Below are 6,818 nucleotides of genomic sequence, written 5' to 3'. Positions count from 1 at the left end.
TCACTTGCACTTACCTAAGATTTAGAAGGCAAGAGTGAGGGTAGATGTCATGCTTTTCCTGCTCCTGGATTTCTCCTAGAAAGCATGGCTATTTCTTTCTTTCTTTCTTCTGCTGTGTCAGAGGCTCTGGAAAGCCATTGGAGAGTTGAGGGCAGAGGCATGGAATGATCTGATTTAGTTTTTAAAATCATGCTGGCTGCTGTTTAGAGAACAGATTGCAGGGGAGTGTCATTGGAATCAGGATCCAGTTACGAGGCTCTTGCTGTCTGGGTGGAGATGATGGTGGTTTGGACTAGGGGGATATCTGTAGGTGGAAGAGGTGAGCAATAGTTGGATTCAGAATCTGTTTTGAAGGTGGAATCATCAGAATTTGCTGCTCTATTGTCTATGGGATAGGAGAGAAAATGATCCTGGGCTCCCTTGTCGTTAGAATTCTGGATGTAATTCAGCTTCCAGCCATCAGATGCACTTGTATGAGATTTGGAAAGCAGAGTTAAGGTAGAGGTCTTGCCTTTGCTATTTCTGACTTCATCCTCGGCAACTGGAAGGAAGGCAGTGTGTATGGGTTTAGCTGTAGGAAAGATGGTAGATTTTGTGGTGGGAGCGTTGGGTGGTTGTCTCCTGGTGTTTCACTTTCCGCATGAATTAAAATCCAGACATCAGCTGAGATTGGGGATTGTGGGAGGAGGGACTGGGGTTTATTATTTATCATGTGTTGCTTCCTCCGCTGCCAGGACCCTATACAATGTCTGGCCTCTAGAAGATAGTCACCTTGTTGGTAACTGGACAATTCTCTACTTTCACAGAAAGATTTACCCATAAAGCATCACCTTTGACTTTAAAATAAATAAATGCAGTAAACTAAAGCAAGGAGATTCTCACATTGTTAAGAGAAGCAGTCCTTTTACTACTTAAACCTCAGGTTTCAAACAGTAGTTGTCTTTGAAAGTGTTGCTAGGCTTAGAAGTGTTTTTTGATTCTGGTCTATCCCGAAAGGTTCTGTATCTTTTCAAGAAATGACTCGTCTTTCTGAGGAGCTGTTAATGTTTCTTTAAGGGACAGAGAGCCACCTATATTTGAAAATGCTTGAGAAATCTCTGGCATTTTTCTGAGAGTCTCAAGAAATAATTCAGTAAACCAGTCTTTAAAACTTGGTGTGATGAAACTGGTCATTCCTGTCATGGTCCATATTTCTTTTTAGAACATGTTAGGCTTTTCTTGCTATCTTTAGCTATATGGAATCTTCATTTCTTGATTCAGATTTCTTTACTTAACCTCTAAATATTCTCAGATTGGAACTAAATGTTGAGATTGTATATAAGCCGTCTGTGGTCTTGATGGTGGAAAAAGTATTTGATTTAGAGCTAGAAGATGTAATTTTGGGGTCCTTCCTCAGCAATATCCTGGCTGTATGACTTTGGGTTACTTAATTACATTCCTGAGACTGTGTTTCTTTTTTATAAAAACAAGGCGGATACTTACCTCATATAGTTACTGTAATAATGACAACTAATATCTCTCTAACTTTCAGTCATTTTTCCATTCATCTTCATCTTTGATCTTCAGGTCAACTCTGTGAGTTGGATGGGACATACTATATCAGTCCCCTTCTATGTACATGGAGCTGAGGCTGGGCCAGACTCTTGTGAAGGATCTAATAGGAGGTGTCACAGCTGGAATGTTTTTTCTGTCAAAGCCCATAGACCATCCATCCTATTCCATTGGGTTTATATAGGATCTTATAAATCTCAAAGCATTCTTCAAAAGCAAAGCATTATGATTTTTGTTATGTTATGATCTATTCCTGTGTAGACATTCAGTGGTGGTTTTGAGATGAAAATAGCCAGACATGCAGTTCGGTTGTCTAGAATTGTGCTGTTCCTTATGGGAGCCGCTAGGCACATGTGGCTGCTATTACTGAGGAACTGAGCTTTAAAGTTTGTTTAATACATTTAGGTTTAGAACCCAAAACCCAATTTTAGTTACCCGAAAACTTGTAAGTATATTTGAAACAGTTTGGGTATGTGAATCTATTTATCCAGCTGTAAATTTTATGGTGTAAATACAGATAAGTATTTCCAATGAAAATGTAGCAGTCATATTGAGATGTGCTGTATGTATTAAAAAATATGTCAGGGTGCGTGGGTGGCTCAGTGGGTTAAGCCTCTGCCTTTGGCTCAGGTCACGATCTCAGGGTCCTGGGATCGAGCCCCACATTGGGCTCTCTGCTCGGCAAGGAGCCTGCTTCCTCCTTTCTCTCTCTGCCTGCCTCTCTGCCTACTTGTGGTCTCTTTCTGTCAAATAAATAAAAAAATCTTTAAAAAAATGTCAGATTTTGAAGACTTAGTATGGTCAATGTAATGTGAAACATCTTACTAATAATATTTATATTGATTACATTTTGAAAAGATGATACTGTGGATATACTGAGTTAAAATACTATTAAAATTAATATCCTCTGTTTCTATTTACTTTTAAATGTGGCTACTAGAAAATTTTAGAACTGTGCATGTGGCTTACATAGTATTTCTTGGACAGTGTTACTCTAGAATTAGCTCGGAAAGAACATTTGTGTTTTCTTGACTATGTATTTCCTGACCCGACAGTCCAGATCATAGCTCAAATTTCACTTTTCTGTCAAAGAAGGCGTCTCTGGAGCAACCTATTTTGATTATCAGGTACTGGCTAATTACTATCCTTCCAAACAAGTAGAGTCTCTTGTGGTGCTCACTGAGGTTTGCTCAGAGTTTCTGTGAGGAGCTTTCCTTCTTCCGCCCGGTGCTTAGTCCCCACAGCCAGTCTGGCATGCGTGGCCTTCTAACTCTCCTTCTAACTCTCCTTCTCACCCTCAAGGCTTCCCGAGTTTGTGTCTTGGGTTCCACTTTCACCTGTGGCCACCGCACGCCACCCCCTCCCCCCCGCCCACGCTGCAAGTTCTAATTCTACCATGCTTGGTTTTGGTGCTTCCTGGCGAGCCTCCTCCTGGGTCTGTGTGGGCTTGACTATTTGCTTGGAGCGTTCCACTGTGCAGGATGTGACTGGCCACAGCTGTGGAAGACGCTAGGTTGCAGGTAGCACCTTTGTACGTATCCACATTCCTGAAAGTGTATGTGAGAGTTCAACACCCCCAAAACAGAGCTATATAAGGTGAGGACTGTAAATCCAACAGCCTAAATAAAAGTCTTAAGTAATTCCTTGTCTTCTATTTTATTTTGGTTCAATATTTATATATATTGCAGATGCTCCCCACGGTAAGTCTAGTTAACATCCATCACCATACATGCAAATTATTTTCTTGTAATAACTTTTAAGATTTACTGTTCTAACACCTTTCAAATACACTGTTATTAACTATAGTCGCTGTGCTGTACATTCCCCATGAAGTTTGTACCTCTTGACCTTCACCTATTTTGCCCACCCTGTAACCCCTGCCTCTGGCAACCACCAATGTGTTCTCTGTATCTATGTTTTTAAAAATAATATATTTCATGTAAAGTGAGATTATAAAGTACCTCTGTCTGACTTACTTCACATGGCTTAATGCTCTCAAGGTCCATTCATGTTGTCACAAATGAGAAGATTTCACTCTTTTTTAATGGCTGAATAATATTCCATTATGTATCTGTATCTATCGATCTATAGACGTGGCACAGTTTCTTTATTCATGCATTGATGGATACTTGGGTTGTTTGCATATCTTGGCTCTTGAAGTAATGCTGCAGGGAACATGGGGATGCATGTAGCTTTTTGAGTTAGTGTTTTTGTTTTCTTTGGTTGAATAGCCAGTAGTGGAGTTGCTGGATCATACGGTTGTTCTATTTTTAATTTGTTGGGGAGCTCCATATTGTTTCCCACAGTGGCTGCACTGATTTACATTCCCACCAGTAGTGCACAGGCTTCCCTTTGCTCCACATTCCTCACTAATGCTTGTTATTTCTTGTTTTTCTTTTTCTTTCTTTCTTTCTTTTTTTTTTTTTTAACAATAGCTGTTTTAACAGGTGTGAGGTGATACCTCATTGTGTTTTGATGTGCATTTCCCTGATGATGAGTGATGCTGAGCACCTTTTCATGTACCTGTTGGCCAAGTATATGTCTTCTTTAGGAAAATGTCTACTTAGAGTCTATGCCTATTTTTAAATTTGAATTCAGTTAGCCAACATAGAGTACATCATTAGTTTCAGATGTAGAGTTCAGTAATTCATAAGTTGTGTATAACACCCAGTGCTCATCACATCACATGCCCTCCTTAATCCCCATCCCCCCACCCACCTCCCGTCCAGCAACCCTCAGTTTGTTTCCATAGTTAAGAGTCTCTCATGGTTTTTCTCCCTCTCTGATGTCTTCTCATTCAGTTTTTCCTCCTTCCCCTATGATCTTCTGCACTGTTTCTCATATTCCACATATGAGTAAAACCATTTGGTAGCTGTCTTTCTCTGATTGACTTATTTCGCTCAGTATAATACCCTCCAGTTCTATCCATGTCGATGTAAATGGTAAGTATTCATCCTTTCTGATCGCTGAGTAATATTCCATTGTGTGTGTGTGTCTGTCTGTGTGTGTCTACATGTTGTGTATACACATGTTGTGTATACACATGTATACACACATGTAGACACACACATGCAGACAAACACACACACATATCCATTCATCTCTCGATGGACATCTCTCCTAGGCCCATTTTTTAAATTGAATTCTTTTTTTTTCTTGCCATTGAGTTGTAGGAATTCTTTATGTATTTTGGATATTAACTTACACATATGATTTGTGAATATTTTCTCCCATTCAGTAGTTGCCTTTTCATTTTGTTGATATTTCTTAGCTGTGCAAAACTTTGCAATTTGATGTAGTCCTTCTTGCTTAGTTTTGCTTTTGTTGCTTTTGCTTTTGGTGTCAGATTAAGAAAATTGTTGCCAATGTTGAGGAGCTTACTGGCCATGTTTTCTTGTACAAACTTTATTGATTTCAGGTATAATGTTCAAGTCTTTAATCCATTTTGAGTTAACTTTTGTGTATAGTGTAGGGGAAAGGTCCAGTTTCATTCTTTTGCATGTGGCTGTGCACATTTTTTTCCATTTTTCTAATACTGTTAATTGAAGAGTGTGTCCATTTCCCATTGTATATTATACCTTATCTTCTTTTTGAATAACAAAAAAATATTTTTTACTAGAACACAAGATTTACAGAAATTTCCAGATAAGCCACACAAAGTGGTCATAAGCTTTTTCTTGAAGGAAGGATTCTACACTTGACAGCAAAGTCACAATGTTATTAGTGAGGGCTGTGATATTTGCTTAACGTTCCCATTTTGGTTCATCAAGCTTGTCCATCTATAGTGTCTAAATAAAGTTAGATTTGGCTAGGGAGCATAGTATAAATAACTTGTTAGCTGCTTTTAACCAAATGCTATTAGATTGCTATTAAAAGGGGGAAAGGAGCCCATAAAATTAAAATAAAACTACCTCTTCCCCTCAAAAAAAAAAAAAAAAAAAAAAAAAGGAAAATACCCACAACCCCGCAGCTAACCCTGACAACCACCTTCATTCATAGTTCTTTGTACTTAAACCATAATGGGGGGGGGAATAAAAGCAGAGAGGGGCCACTGCTTTTAAATGTTTCGCAGCAATCCCAATGGTACTTCTAGCCTCTGATCATGCTTTACAACAGTGAATCAGGACAAGATCTAGATTTGCCAATGTGTATTTAGTAACCAAAGGACTGAAGTTGTCTGGGCTTTTTTTCTGTAATGTTTCTAAGACTGTGTCCACTTATTGCGAACAAAAAAGGAAGACGTCTTGGCAGAGGAGGAGAAGTGATGCACACTTGATGATCAGATCGATTTTGAATATTACTCATGGCACATAGCTTAGTCCATGCTCTAGATGTTTCTATGGCTTGGGCTTCGTTGGTCTTCCACTGCTCCACTCCACCATTTGCTAATGCATTATCTGGACTAGGAGGACTTCACAAAGCCTGGAACAGTAGCAGAACTGAGCAGATTCGCAGTGCTGGGGACCACTTATCTTTTAACAAATGTAAACATACTTTTCTCAAATTGTCCACATTAGGATGACAAATTTTGGTCATGAAATGTGCTTTAGGGGCTGCCATTGGGTATTCTTCTGGAAGGAATAGTTCAAGTTTAAAAGTCCTTCCCTCAGTGTGCCTGGTGGCTCAGTTCATTGAGCATCTGCCTTTGGCTTAGGTCATGATCCCAGGTCCTGGGATTGAGCCCGGGAGCCTGTTTCTCTCTCTCCTCCCTGTGTGTGCTCTCTCGCTATCTCTGTCTCTCTCTCTCTCTCTCTCATAAATAAATAAAATCTTAAAAAAAAAAGTCTTGCCCTTAAGGGTCCTGGGAGCCAACAATGACCACATGAAAATATGGGCATTTCTCTCATCTGGTTCTGCTTTAATGCCAGAAACAGGTTCTGCCAGCAGCCGCTGGGTTTCCTTGATAAATCCTACAGGGCTGCCCGGCCATTTTGTCCGACCCCGAGTTTGACCTCTGGTCTTGACTGTGTCTTCCTATACCTTGTCTTTTGGTCACAATCTTTGATGCTATCTTAACAACATTTCATATATGCTTTTTGATTTTGTAGGATTGTTTTCACAGTTGAAAACATAATTAACTATCTAAATGTACCACTGTGGCTAAAGATTTGATGCTTTTAGTATCCTTGATAAGTGCCCTCATTTTTCTCAAATATATTAAGTTTGTATGTCCCATAGTGATCTTACCAATAGTATTAATATTTTAATTTTTCCCACCATCCACTTTTTAAAAAAATATATATTTTAAAGATTTTTATTTATTTGAC

General features: G+C 39.2%; 1 pseudogene; it reads right to left on the bottom strand.

The window, feature by feature from the left end:
* Positions 1–248: 248 nt before the first annotated feature.
* Positions 249–6,481, bottom strand: LOC111146245 (annotated as a pseudogene).
* Positions 6,482–6,818: the final 337 nt, after the last annotated feature.

This window comes from Enhydra lutris, unplaced genomic scaffold (genome assembly GCF_002288905.1).
Source record: "Enhydra lutris kenyoni isolate GAN:26980312 unplaced genomic scaffold, ASM228890v2 scaffoldscaffold13, whole genome shotgun sequence".
Taxonomy (NCBI): Eukaryota; Metazoa; Chordata; class Mammalia; order Carnivora; family Mustelidae; genus Enhydra; species Enhydra lutris.
The sequence above is the reverse complement of the archived record's forward strand: the minus strand, read 5'-3'. Positions and strand labels throughout refer to the sequence as shown.